This window comes from Anas platyrhynchos, chromosome 4, assembly GCF_047663525.1.
Source record: "Anas platyrhynchos isolate ZD024472 breed Pekin duck chromosome 4, IASCAAS_PekinDuck_T2T, whole genome shotgun sequence".
Lineage (NCBI taxonomy): Eukaryota > Metazoa > Chordata > Aves > Anseriformes > Anatidae > Anas > Anas platyrhynchos.
The window spans coordinates 58,122,265-58,137,607 of record NC_092590.1 but is presented as its reverse complement, the minus strand read 5'-3'; the positions used below and the strand labels follow the sequence as shown (position 1 = coordinate 58,137,607).

The 15,343-nt window shown below is 33.8% G+C and overlaps 1 long non-coding RNA gene across 1 annotated transcript in view; it reads left to right on the top strand.

The window, feature by feature from the left end:
• The window catches only part of LOC140002343 (uncharacterized), a 54,319-nt gene extending 50,424 nt beyond the window's left edge, over nt 1–3,895 (top strand). The window contains exons 2-3 of the long non-coding RNA XR_011808719.1: nt 532–590; nt 3,823–3,895. This is a non-coding gene — a long non-coding RNA (uncharacterized lncRNA). The remainder of the gene's footprint in view (nt 1–531; nt 591–3,822) is intronic.
• Nucleotides 3,896–15,343: the final 11,448 nt, after the last annotated feature.

Genomic DNA, 15,343 nt, shown 5'->3' with positions numbered 1-15,343 from the left:
CAGGTAGTAATGCATGAAAGGCAAAAATCAGGCTTTAGGTTTTAAAATAAAGACGTTTCTTTTATTCATCATTTTAGTGCTTATTTTAAGACTCGTTAGAGAGACACATTTTTCAATATTCACGGCTATTACAATACTCTGTTAATGAGCTTTCTGCACCATGGGGGAGGAGTGAAGTATGAGAGAGATTAAGAGAGAGAGAGAGAGAGCATGCAGGGTTCCTTCAGGATATCAGTAAGAAAGGCCTGACAAGAAATGGCATAATAAAATAGGTATTTTAATAAGGTAGAATAAAAAGAGGATTACAGACAGCAAGTAAATCATCCTTCACTTCAGATTCTGTGGGCTACACATTCATGCAGCTTCAGATGGACCCCATATGGATTTTTCTCATGGTATACTGTAGAAACTCTGTTTCTGGAGACAGACTCCTCTTCCATCCTGAACAGTGGTGCCCTTTGTTTTGCATAACAAACAAAATTACTGGTGTCCTGACAATCTGTAATGTTATCTCTGTCACAACATCCACAGCATACAGCATAGCCTGGGGCACTCCAGCAGATTCCTTCACAGTGACTGGTCATGCTAAGGTAAGTGCTTCTCCTATACCTCTCCATAAGTACAAAGCCGTTAGAGCAAACATAGCTTGACCAATATCACTAACTTCTCAAATATGATGTATTCCACAAGGCTCCAGTACATCCAGCCACTTAAAAAGTATAAGACTTTATCCTTCAGATTGCTGCAACCCAAGATGCTAGTCATTTTGCTTATGGTCCCTTTCTTGTATTTTCTTACATAATGAGTAGTACTGTTTAACATGATATGTTGTTCATGAGATAAATATTTCCCTTGGATTCTTCATTAATGCTTCATTTGCACTTCTCTGTTTGTGTTTTATTGTTTTACAAATTTGAGGCACAAGTATCATGTTTTAAATACAATTATTGTTACTCATATTCTCAAAATGCTAAGCATGATTTTCACAGTGATTTGGGCACAGCATACTGATATTTTAGGTGACATTCAGGGTAAGGGGGCAAAAAAGGACAGTTGCCTGGTTGGGTTTTTAGCCAATAGGTTCCCAAATTAGTCCAGTCAGAAAATCTGCTTGTAACACATATACCGAGACATTGCTTCTAGAACAGTCACAGTTGGCCCAATTGGAAAGTGAGTACAGAAAGTTTTAAGTTTATTTATCTGTGTAAATCTTTTTTTTTTTTTTTTTTTTTTGAGGAAAGCAAACATTTTCCTGTCCATCAGGTTTAAATCTCCCCACTTATCATATCTTTCAATAACAGTTATAAATTAATTATACAATTCCCTGTAAACATGTAGCAGCATGTAGTAACAGTTCATCCCAAAAATATTAATATCTTGAAGAACAGGGTTATGTTTCACTTTATTTTCATTTTATTCTTTCACATAAGACCTAGTGTAGCCTACTTGAACCGAGAGTTTCAATTGCTGAGTCTCAATTACTCGAACTGAGGAGAAGTGAAAGAGACTGCAATGATTAGTGGAGAGTATTTTTCTTTGGAGATAAAAGCAAATTCAAAAAGATATGAATGAAAAGACAGATACGGAAGTGGAGTATTTACTTACCTTTCCTGGAGGGTGATGGCTTAGAACTGTGAACAACTGACTTTAGTCTTTAGTGTCCCTGAAGCCCCTTAAATGAAATCTGGCCAAGGTTAGCTGAATCCTTCATCTTTGTAACTTCAAAGTAAATAAACTGAATTTTAGAGCTTGAGGTTCACACTTTTTTTCAAAAAAAATCTGTAAAATTTAGTCTATATTTGTGTTCTGTGTTGTATTTTTTCTTCCAACAGCATTGATATCATATAAATAAAAGGAAGAAAAATATTTTTAAAAATGTTATAGGCTATACATAGCTGATATTGATCTGGGATAACTGGGTAGTTGAGATGTCTCATGGAAAAATGAGTGTACTAGGAGACAATTATTTTTGCTTTGGAAAGAATGACCAAAAATTCAATGAGGGATATATCTGTTATCAAAAGCTATGTGAAACTTATTAATTTATAAATTGTCAGGGAATTCTAAATGCATATTTGGGAAAAATATATATATATATAATTAAAGCATTCTCATTGTTGAACTCAAAAAAAAAAGGAGGCTACTGACTGTAAGTGTCAACTGTTAGGAATTAGAAGTTGTATTTTTAAAATCCTTTTGCAAAGAATGTATAACAATTCTTAAAACTTTGTTTTGTACTCATATAATAGTGCAGCTATTTATGGGAATAAAGATATAAAATTAAAACCTCATTCAATGGCTACATTGCCTTTGAGTCAATTTAAACCAATTTAGTAAAAATATTTTGGGGTTAATCCCAAACAGATTTATTCTAAATAAGACAAAATAAGGACACTGTAACTTTGTGAAGACAAAGTTGATGACATTAACACCTTAACAATGTTTCTAAATTTTATTGCTTGACATATTTTACAGTTTGCTATTTTCTTTATTGATTTTAATTAACAACTTACAAGTGAGTTCCCCACTCATCCTGAGCATACATCTATAAATAAATAAAATAGAAAAACTATAACCCAAGCCCTGCAAGCCATTTCCATTCACTAAGAGTCACAGCTAGCCTAGTCACTACATAGCTAGTAGTGTTTACATTTTATTTTTTTTTAATTTTAATTTGGCTTTGGATCAACGGCTTAATATGCTTACAAATATCTAAAATCAAATTTAAACAGATGTAGTAGATATACGTTGGTTCAATGATAACTCCAGGTTTTAACCCATTGAACTAACCAGTTTTTGTTGTTGCTGCTTTGGTTTATTTATTTATTTATTATAGAACCAGGGTCTAGACACTATTTTCCAGACTTGAACATGTGTTTTGTTTTTTTTTTACCCCCTTTCTCCATTCACAAAAGTACTAACCACTTCTCTAACAATTAATATTGAAAAGTGAAGCCTGTAGAAATGTCTATAGCATAAAATTGTATTGTATTTTCATTTCTCTGATGCCAATGAATGAAAAATAATTGAGTTTTTAATACGGGATGAATTTCTAAATATAGGTTTAAAAAACAGAAAACAAATTAAAAATAAAAATCAAGGAACCTGAAGAGCTTTCCAAAGATACCCACTTTAAGGTTTCAGACTGGGACTCTGGTTTGCAAAGAAAACCAGAGCTAAGTAATAGATAAAACTGTTTTTATTGATTTATTTTTAATAATAATAAAGTATCGTCTGACATATATATACATATAATCAAATATATGTAAGTATATCAAATATATATAATATATCAGATTGAATTCTTTATGTGATACAAACAAATGCCCTAAACGCAATAGGATAGATTATTTACTGTTGTTCTGTTATACTAACAAAGATTTCTCCCTCAGTTCTTCAAGAATCTTTGATTTTAAAGATACAAGAACATACAAAAACCTGCCAGCTGTAACCTGCAACAGCCTTCAAACTCAAAGAAAAAAAAAAAAAAAAAAAAAAAAAGAAGAAGAAGAAAAGACAATAGGTCTGCTCATATGAGTGAGTCTCTTGCTGTTTTGGTCAGGTTTGTGAGACTGAGTCCTAAAAAACAACATCCATGGGGTGTTTTTCAATGTTTGATTCATTTACTAACTGGCTTTAAGTCATCTGAAGAACATGCCATATATTCAGCTGGGACACTGGCATCATTCTCAAGTGTTCTCAAGATGGCCAAGGTTTGAAGACATTAACTCTTTCTTTAGGAAAAGGGAAAAAGGTTTGACAGCTACATAACTGCATTAGAGACATTCTTTCTAATGATTTATGTTTTCCCTTATTTCACAGACATGTCAGGGTGCAGAGGTTCTGAATAGTCTTCACGTTGGTGTTGTGTGGCAGGGTGAGAATTCTCCTTTTGTAAGTAAAATTATTTATCCCATATTGCAAGCATTTATCGAAAACAATACTATAACACAACAAAGCATCATGATTCAATGATAATATTACATTGGGCCACAGGAAATCTAGCTTCTTATATTGACCCTGATATGTGCTTCAGCGACAGTGGAAAACAGATTTGATTTTTTTTTATTTATTTTTTTTTAAAATAATGTATGGATGAGCAACTCCAGAACTTAGCAAATTGCCTGCATCACCCATGGTATAAACCTTACCTAAAAAAAAGAAAGTGAAAAAGCAATGAGGGATTTTAAATATTGTATCTTTAAATATTTATTTTACTCAAACTGCATGATGAGGAAAGACACTAATATATGAAGCATAAAGAAAGAAAAATTAAAACAAAGTGCTAGCTGGGTACGTAATAGGCAGGTTGACATTTCTAAATGCAGTGCTCAATATACTGTTTCTTTAGTTTCTCTTTGAAAATGAAACATTTTTCCATTTTTCTGAATTGAAAGCAGCATCTTACATATTATCCCTCCTCACTCTCAAGGAAACAAACTTTTATTACTTTTAAAGATAGTTAATGCTTATTGTAAACAGTTTTTCATTTCCTCTACAAAGACTTTTAAATATAAATATTTTCTCAAAGTCTTTTACTATTCCAAACTTCAAAGAAGAAACTGATTATGAAATTCTTCCAAGATGTCTGTAAATAGTGTATGATTATAAGATGTTTGAGTTGAAGTAACAGGGTGAAAAGGGATCACATGCAGAGACTTACCTTTTGAAGAGACCATGTTATAAGGTCACAGTTGATGCACTGCAGGTCTCTCTCCTCTCTCTCTCCTGCTTGCTCACTCACTCAAAAAAAAAAAAAAAAAAAAAAAAAAAGCCCTAAAAGCCCTGATATTCAAATTTCATAATCAAGTATTCTAATAGAACACAACAGTTTCATTAATTGTGAAACCATGAAAGATTACAAATATTACCTCCTTAAACTATAGAGTACTGCCACCACATTGGTGACAGGTTTTTCTTTACTATTAAAAATCAATAGATTATGTGGTCACCTGACAGTGCAAACTTTCAGGATTAGTCAAAGCTTGTTTTGGGCTGAATGTGTCAAATAACTATTGGTAGTCTACCTACCACCCCACCTGTTTTAGATGAAGTTCTGTGAATGCCACCTGTGGTAAACTGAGGTAAATAAAAAACAGTAGCACTTGATGTCATCTGAGGCTGGGGTTGGCTTTTCTGTATCTTTCTAACTTAAGCTGGAAGCAGTCAGAAGGAAATAGAATGCAAAAACATTAAACTGTTTTGAAGTGTATCCAAAATTGTGGAGGAAGGACTTTTCTGCCACCAACACTGTGAACACTGTCCTTCAAGACTCAGGACACCAATCCAATGGCTAACTGAATACTTCTCCCCAGTGTATTCTTCCTGAGGAATGCTCAAGTTTCAACCAAAAGGAGCACTGAAATGATGAGTACAGCAGGGATAATAGGAAGCTTTTGTATGTGGTATGTGCAACCATTTTATCTATAATATTGATGTATCTTTTTATTAATGACATTCATTTTTTTTCCTACTAACTTACATTATTAGAATGCTAAAAAATATTTGAAATAAAAATAAATTATTCATTCAAATTCCTCTTTCTACTCAAAACATGACAGAATTGATCTCAATTTATAAAATCACCGTTCAGTTAAACTTGTGTGACCATTTCACACATGTGAAATGGTCTGCAAGATCAGATCCTTGGTATTACTTCCAAAGCCTGTTGACCACAGTGGAAAGCTGTCCACTAACTTAACTGCAGTACTGTGGAAAAGAAAATATAAAATTAGGATTTTTCATTCAGTAGGAAATAATTTCAGGCAAGTAATGAATCTATTTTAAACTTTTGAAGGAACTCAAATATCATGAATGAATTTCTCGCCTACTGTGAGAATTTCTACTTACTTCAGTGCACTAGATTTTATCCTGGGAAAAGAAACTCTTGGGTGAAGTATGGATTAAAATGATGATAAAGATAGCAAACAATATCTAACTGTGCAGTCTCACTAATTTTTTGTACCTGCTTTGTACATCTCAGCCCTTGTAAGTAATTCTGCTTTTTGCAGCTCTTTGAAATTTGATTTATGTTGATTAATTTTAGTTGTATGGGTACTTTACAGGTAATCTAGAATTCTAAACTAAAACAATTTAGCTTGAAATTCCCCTGATGATTAGAAGGAAGGCTGGCCTGAAAAAATCTCTTTCCAGGAGTGACTGTGATAACATTAGGAAACATGATTTCATCCTCGACTTGGAATAACTGCATAGCCCCTTCATGGTATTTAGGAATAGCTTTTTCCACACATACAGGTTTGCCCTTACCATTCCAACAAGCTGAGAAAAGAAGAGAAAAGGATTGTGGGAGGGCAAACCATGATCAGACAACTTCTCTATTTATACAAATGGATTTGAGAAATTGATAAGTACAAAAAAAGATGTGTAAATTTAGAGTCAGTATTATAGAATATCCTGAGTTGGAAGGGACCCACAAGGATTATTGAGTCCAACTCCTGGCTCCACACAGGATCACCCCAAAATCAGAACCTATATCTGAGAACGTTGTCCAAAAGTCTGGCATGCTTGATGTGTGACCACTGCCCTGAGGAGCCTGTTTCCAGTAGGCCAACCCCCTTCACTCAGGGAAGAACCTTTTCATAACATCCAATCTGAATGTCCCCCGTTGCAGCTCCATGATGTTCTGTTGGGTCCTGTCACTGTCACCAGAGAGCAGAGATCAGTGCCTGCCCCTTCACTCCCCTTGTGAGGAAACTAGGCCACGATGATGTCTCCCCTGTCTCCTCTTCTATAGGCTGAACAATCCGACTGACTTCAGCCACTCCTCATATGTCTTGCCCTCTAGACCCTTCATCATCTTTGTAGCCCTCCTTTAGACACTCTCTAATAGTTTTACGTCCTTCTTATATTGTAGTGCCCAAAGCTGCATACAGTACTCAAGGTGAGACTGCAGCAGTGCAGAGTAAAATGGGACAATCCCTTCCCTTAACTGGCTAGCAATGCCATGCTTGATGCACCCCAGAATATGGTTGGCCCTTTTGGCTGGTAGGGCATACCATTGACTCATAATCAACATGCATTGACTAACACACACACACCACACCCCACCACCCTGAACCCTTTCTATGAGCTGCTCTCCAGCCTCTTGTTCCCCAGTCTGTAGTATGTAGAATGTAGTTTCCTACATTCAAGGAAAAAGGACATAAGAATTCTCAGTGTCATTCTTAAACCACCTTTTATTAACTCATGAAAAATGTAGTAACTAGTATATTATGCAGGTATAAAATATGTTGAAATCAGTAGACTTGCTATGCTATAAAGAGAAACAATATATTTTTTTGGATATGTAATTTTGATAATGCTTTACTTCTAGGGATTCAATCATTGCGCAAGAGCATATTTATTTTTTGCTTGCAAATAATTAAACTTTTCAGGTAAAATGATCACTATCAGTAGCATTCAAGAAACATAGCTATTCATTTGTCATATTTTCATTTTTCCATTAGTCCTCTTTTATAGAAATGGTTGTGAATCTTAATATATGAACATACACAATTTAGAAAATAATTTTCTGGCAAATACGTAAGTATTGAGAGAGATGTGCCCAAGAAGCGAATACATGAGATACTCCACGAAATGATTCCACTTAACTTTTTAGGTAGTAAATGTCTACAAAGCAAGCATATCATTTTTTCCTTCTATACTTCCAAAACTGTTGTGACTATTCAATGGCACAATGACCAAATATAAATCAACATGACCTCTACTGTATTCTAGTTCTGTGAAGACAAAAACTTCAGCCTATTTTATGAGCTGGTTTACACATTAGATGGAAGATTTAATCCTCTTCTTTTCCTTATCCTCACTGTCAGAACATACTCTTAAAGACTGTCTATAATTTAGTTACCTAGAAATGAATCAGTAATTTTGTTCTTAAAAGTCATACTCTTAAATCAGGCCAGACATAGGTTTGTGATGTGCAAAATGACAAATTCCAAAAATAATTCAAGGAGCAATATAGTCAAAGTAATTTTTTATTTTAAGTATTTCAATCTTCTGTTAAAAATCAAAACAATAACGAAACAACTCCTCCAATCTGAAGTCATTTATACGTCTTATATATGACATTTTAAATTTATAGTTGGACTATATGCTCTTACGTTTAAGTCACCTGTTTTACTCATATGAACTAAATATACAGAAAGGTCTGAGACCTACCTAATATTCTCAGGCTGCTCATTAGCGCAAACCTATAAGCTTTGTTCTGATCTAATGAAGAATGTTTTATATAACAAAGGCCTCAGACTTCATCTCCATAAAAAATCAAATTATATTCCATAGGACGTTGGACTATCTGAATTTTAGCTTTACTAACATTGTTAGTAAATGTTTACTAACATTGTTAGTAAAGCTAACAAGGAAGTAAAGCTAACAAGAAACAAGTTAGTAAAGCTTACAAGCATTCACCATTTACCTGTCTTTTAATGGGATGAGGAAGAAAACAAGCTGCAGTTATTTTTATTTTCTCCAACATCTCAGTTTTCTTCAACTATTTCCTTTTCAGTCATAAGTAATCTTGATTCTTGAAACTTTAATCATATGTAAATTTCACATTTTTCTAGAATTTTCAATTTTGACTTTATATTTCATACTCCATAAAACATAATTGGACACAGCTGTACTTCATCAGAGGAAGTGCCATTGTTTTGTCTGTCCTTTTATTATTTCCTCTATAATTTTATATTGTTATGAGGTATCCTTTTAAAATATCCTGGAAATTCTACTCATATAACAATCAATAATATAATTATTGATATATTATATTGACATAATATAATATTGTTATATTAATCAATAATATAATTATCTTATCTCATCTTAGTTTCAAAAGAGCTATATTTTCCTTAAGATAGTGATGCTCATATTTTTTTTTGTCACATTTTTATGGGGGGTGGGGAGTGGGAAGGATTCATTACATAATTTTTCTGAGTTCTGGAAAAAAGTAATTTACAGACAGTTTCTCCTGCCCAAGCTTTATAGCATAATAATGTTTTGAGTTCCTTCAGAAAGTGCTTCCTTATGAATAGGATGCTTTTAATTACAACACTGAAAATAAAATGCCTTCAGTATTCTTTATTTGGAAAAATATCTCATGAATATAGACATGTAAATATAGCCATACTACTAAATTATAGTTTGCAAAAATAGATATCTTTCTAACTATGAATAGAAATATCTGGTTTTTATTTGTTTGTTTTGTTTTTATGGTAAAAATATTGCAACTGAAAATATGATAGATTTACTGACTGAAATATATTTAATTTAATATATTTTGTTTTGTTCAAGATCGTTCTTATCTGCCTGCCTGACTGTTTATAGAAAAAAATCCCTGTTCATTTTTATCCTATCAACATGTTTTCTTGTTTTCAGTTAGAACAATGGTCACAATTGTCACAGTCACCAAAAGTATTTAGAATTCTGTAGGGTAATCACAAATAAGTTGTGTCTTTGAAGACAGTATTAACCAAAGACATACAACTTTTCCCTTTCAACTGTTAATGTCAGATACAGTAAACAAAATAATGACAACAGCTAGAGGGTACATCTGTGCAGCTGATAGGCAGTGAAGCCTCCGTAAGATCCAGTGTCAGAATCCAGAGAAGGGAGCAGAGAGATCTGGTTGGGTGACAAAGAGGCATGGATGAGACATTGAACTGATGTCCATCAATACTGCCCAACATGCTGGACTTCTGTTTAAACAGGCTATTTGTAGCTGTCCACATGTACCTTTGCATTTAGTTTAAAGGCATTTATCTTCTGCTGTAGATGTTGTAGATAGACACTGTAATAATTCAGGCAACATTTAACAGTTGCAGAAACTCTATTTCTGATTCCATGAAAGGAGACTATGAAGCAGTACCATAGAAAATGTAAATAAACAAGGAAACACCAGAAAATAAATCAATTAAAACAACAACAACAACAACAAAACAAAACAAAAACCAACCAACCGAACAAAAAAAAAAAAAAAAAACAATAAGCACTTTCTGAAGCAACTCAAACCAAAATTAACCCAACAAAGCAGACTGTCCAGGTCTGTCTTTCAATCCTGTGCACACCTTCACCAGAACTCCAAAGTAACTAAGAGAAAAGTTTGAAGTAAACAGAATTGAGGCTCACCTCTAGGAGGGTGCAAGAAGCTTTGTAGGTTGTGCTTCACTTGGGAGATGAGAATGGTGCTGTTACAACCGCTCCTTGGACTTCACATTTGATCACCTCCTTGGCACATCACTGTATCCCATGGTGCACTCAAGCAACAGGTTGCTGTGCCATAATCTTCACTCCCTCAGTAGTGGTTATCCTACAGACGTACATATCAGATAGTTTTTCCCTTTTGATAACTAAGAATCTTTAACAGTCTTTAATTATAATTGTAACATTTTCCTTCACTCCTGAATCACATTTACAAACTAATCTAATCCTCTCTCCTGAAATCAACAGTTGTCTTTGGCTCACCTTCCCAGGCTTCCTCTAAATACTGGATGCAGTTTTCTCATGGTTATCCCTCCAATCAAGCTGCCATCAGTGAAGTCTTTTGCCACTAATTCTTGACTGTTTATGTCAAGTAAGAAGTCAAGTAAGACACTCTCCAGTGTCCAGACTCTACCAGTCTGCCTTTTGTGTTAGGAAATTACCAGAAATGTAGTTAAGAAACTTTCATGATTGTATAATGTTGCGTTGCCCTCCCACTGGGTGTGTGGATGGTTTAAATCCCTTATGACAAACTGGGCCTGTAACATAGAGATTTTTGCTATAAAGCTTTATGCACTTTATCTGCTTGGTCGAGCAGTCTGTAACAGACTTCCCCGAACATGTTTCCAAAGTTCCCTTTGATATTAATACACTGATTTTGACAGGCATATTTTAGTTTCATGCTGAAAGCCTGTGTAGCCAAGGATTTCCTTAGCATACAGGACAAGAGGAAGGATTCTCTTCTTTCTTGCCTGTGATGCCTGATTTAATCACCTGTAACACTGCTTCTGTTATGTACGTTACCTCACCAAGTTTTTCAGACAATGTCATAGCCCTGTGAGCTTTTAGTTCTTGTTTATTATCCAAGTTCTATGCATTACTGTATAGACAATGAAGACAATCCTTTAGACAATCTTTTTAACACCTGCCCCTCTAAGTATGTCAAAGTTCCCCCATTAACCTTCACTTATATTTATCTTCTCCTTTAGCATCATTTCTTCACATACATCTTGTCTTCCTTTTTCATCCCTTAATGAACCTTGGTTAAAGCCCTTTGGTAGCTAAAAAGGTTGTTTTTTATGGCCGTCAAGCTAATTTTTGAAATGTTTTTTTTTAGCTGGTTGCAATTTCTTGGGATATGAACAGTATTTTCTGCCAAAACACCACCTGACACTGAAGTAGTAACTTGACAACACTAAGAAATTTCCATACAGGGAAATCTTGGAGATGTTTGATTTTTCATCTTTGCCAGAAAAATAAATTAATTTAGCAGACACCTGAAGGCATCAGCAACCTTGAAGGTTAATAGAGTCCTTTGAATACTTGAAAAGACGGTCATTTTTTGCAGCCTGATGTATGTTCTTAGTTGAAGTTTATTACTGCTGTTACATGCTCTACTTTTCACAATATTAAGCATGCTTCAATCTTCCAGATATATCTCTTTATTCAGAATATTACGAAACTTTTATGTTCCATGTCTCATGCCTTTTTAAGGCAAGCTAGTATCTACTAACCTTAAATCTAAGAATTCAATTCTAAGTGTGTGTATATATATATATATATATTATTTTTGTACTGAAATTTATTTTGAATAAAGAACTGCCATCTCAAAGAATTGCCACTTTGGAATCTCTCTTACTTACAACACATTTATTCTCTAGATTTCTATTTAGATTTCCCTTTCTCAAAAAAAAATATTTTCAAAAATATATATTAGCAGTTGTTCATTTAAAAAAAAAAAAAAAAAGTGGGAAATCATAAATATCAGCAGGTTTTTTTTTGTTTTTTGTTTTTTTTTGAGATTTAAAAATGTTAAAACCCTCTTCAGAGAGTATCAGAGCCAAAATTGTAACTTCTTCCTTCCTTGTTTGCAAATGAAGCTGTGTTATAGCTATATAACTTGAAGTCTGGAAACTTACTAGCTTGGTTTTTATTGGCAGTGAGGATGTACTTCTGAAGCACTCCTAGGATTTCCAATAATATTACTAGAATGTGGTACAAGAAAGCAATAAAAATGTTAAAATGTTACTGAAGTACTACATCACCAGTTCTGGAACTGCAGAAAAGCTGCTGCAAAACTACTGAAAAGGGCTTACTAGATTCCTAGTCAATAGTTACCGTTTTGTTTAGAAAATAGTGAACTACAATAGGCTTCAGTTCTAGTGGTTAGAAAGAGGATCTGGGTAGTACTACTACTGAAAGACATTAGATATTTGAATTCAGGTTATGGAGCTATAGTTTCTTGGAACCAAGAAACTCTGTTGCAAAATTCAGCACAGCAGAGGGTTCACAGATGCAAAAGTATTTTCCACAAAGGAACGATATTACTACATTTTTTTCCTTAAGCATAACCTGGACAGACATATGTACATTTATCACAGAATTTGGGAGATGTTTATGATTTTGAGACTCTGCTTGTGTCTGCTAGTGGAATAAGAACAAAACATAGTAAGTATCTATTGGATCATTTTGTGGACTCCATGCTTTTTACACAGGAGACTGAGGTTTAAGGGACTGTGATCATTGTCACTCATGTGCTTTTAATGCAACGTTCTTAGCATTCTGTGGCTTTCTGAAGCCATTTAGTTCCATTAACTGTTTTGCATGTAATCTATTTCTATCAACGAAGTAGTTATTGGAGGTTGTTTTTTAAGGGGCTGGTGTTAAGAGATAAGGATACTCTAAAGATACTCTTAGACAACCCATAAGTGACCTATTGTACTTTTACAAGATTCTAAAGACAGCGTTGTACATTGCTGTTAGAGCATGCTAGGTTTCATCACTGAAATATATATTAGAAAGAAAGGATGTAATGAATTGGAACAATCTAACTGTTCACTGATTTACAGCTTCCCTTACATATCCTTTAAAACAGAGAGTAAGACTTGTTTGTTCTTGATATTTAATAGCTTAAAAATTGTGTCATTCAGTTTCCTTGAGTATGTATGGGGTCTATGGGGGTCTGGTCTATGTTAGAAAAGCATCTTAAGAGGACTTAAATAGCATTTCTCCTGCAATGAGAATGATATAGTACATGCATGCTTAAAAATCAGCTATTTTGTCTTGATTTTGATCCCACCCTATAATCCCAACAATTAAAAAGTCCATCATCAAATGATTTAGTAACAAGAAAAGAAGTGTTCATGTTAATTCCATAATATGAAATATATGAAGAAAAATCTTCAGAATTACCCTCTAAAAAAAACTAAAGTGATTTCTATTCATATTTTAAATGCTTGTGGCTTTTTTGTTTGTTTGTTTGTTTGTTTGTTTCCTTCTGAATGATTAAGTGCACTATATTAGCTATAAAGTTAAACTTCTGCTCTGTCTTTCCATTTCTGTTAGGTGTAGGAATCTTCTAAGCAAAATTGTTTACAATACATTATATTACTTTTCAGTATTGTGTTAATTGCATCTCTTTTGTTAGAGAGTATGTTAGACAGAGTACTTTGTTAATCATTGATTTTTTAAATTATTTTTCTTTTCTGGGTCATTACAAATATTTGGATCACTTTATCACAAGATATGGTTGTCCATGTCAACTCCATTGCTGATATAACTTACTTACCATGATTTCATAGCACCTATAGCTACCTGAATATTTCCAGTATTTTCTTTACCAGTCACTTTTTTTTTTTTCTATACTACATTTCTTAGCAATATTATGTAGGTCTAAAATCCAACTACAGATTATACTTATACCTGTACACATTTTTGCTTGTATAGTAACACCTCTTCTCTGCACATCTTTGTGATTCCTGAAGATTTATATTGCTCGAAGTTACCTAAAACTTGATAAAGAAACAATTCTGTTGAATTGTAACATAAAAAACTTATAAAGATTTTTTCACAGTGATTAATGAATTTCAATATGTATCTTTAACATGTAATTTTATGATTACACATGGTTGTTTTTTTGTTTGTTTGTTTGTTTTGTTTTTTCACAGATTCAGAATTTCCTGCTATATGTAGAGTTGCATTAATTATGCCAGCACTATTGATGCCAGCACTAAAGATGTTGAAAACATAGAATAGTACAGAAGGTTTGCTTAATAAAGTTCGTCCAGATTTTCTATATGAATAGTGTACTGACTGTACTTTGATAATGGAGTCAAGTGAGTAGCACTAATGGGCATTGGGGATTTAAATTTAATATACATATGCACAAATGATAGGAGGATGTAGATTTCTAAAGAGATCTATCCTGTGAGCTGAACTGTGTCCTATATAAAAGTGTCAATACAGCTTTTTTTTTTTTTCCCTTTTTTTTCCTGTCTTTTTCATGTATGTGACACTGTTATTTCACTGTGCACAACTAAGCTTGAGACTTCACTATACACTTCTTAACTATAGGCTCCCCCGGCTAGCCACCCCTATTTATTGTTTAGCATGATGTCAGGTGGGTCAGGTGGTATGCAATACCCCTTTGGCTAGTTTGGGTCACCTGTCCTGGGTCTGTCCCCTCCCAGCTCTTGCTGTACCCCAAGCCTACCCGTTGGCAGGACAGAGCAAGAAGCTCAGATGTCCTTGGCTTGGTGTAAGCACTGCTCTGCAACAAGCAAAACATCGGGGTGTTATCAGCACTCTTCTCATCCTAAGCCAAAACATAGCATTCTACCAGCTACTAGGAAGAAAATTAACTCTGTCCTAACTGAAACCAGGACACAGCACTACTGTACTACGCAGTTAACTCCTAAGTTTCACTTTTCTGTCTTTACTGCTGGTTATTGACTTACTCATCTCATACAAAAATCACAATTTCAGACACTGCATAAAGTTCATCTCGTGACATAAAACTAAATAATAGAAAAAATACATTGAATAATAGTAAATGCATTAAATTCAGGTGAATACCTATTAATCACACCTCTAGTCTTATGTAATATTAGTCACCTGTTTATCCAGTTATAAATGTCTTTATTCTTCAGTCAGATAGTTAAAGAATACAAAAATTCTGAATTGGCAGCTTTCATGTTTTATATTAATAATTTATCTTCCACTGCTGAAAAACAAAGTGTTTCCACAATTTCAAAAGAGTGCTTGCAAATCAAAAGTCAGATGTTATCTGAAATTTGTACTGTTTTATTGGAATGTAAACTTTTCTGACCTTGGACATGGTCTGAAGATGAAA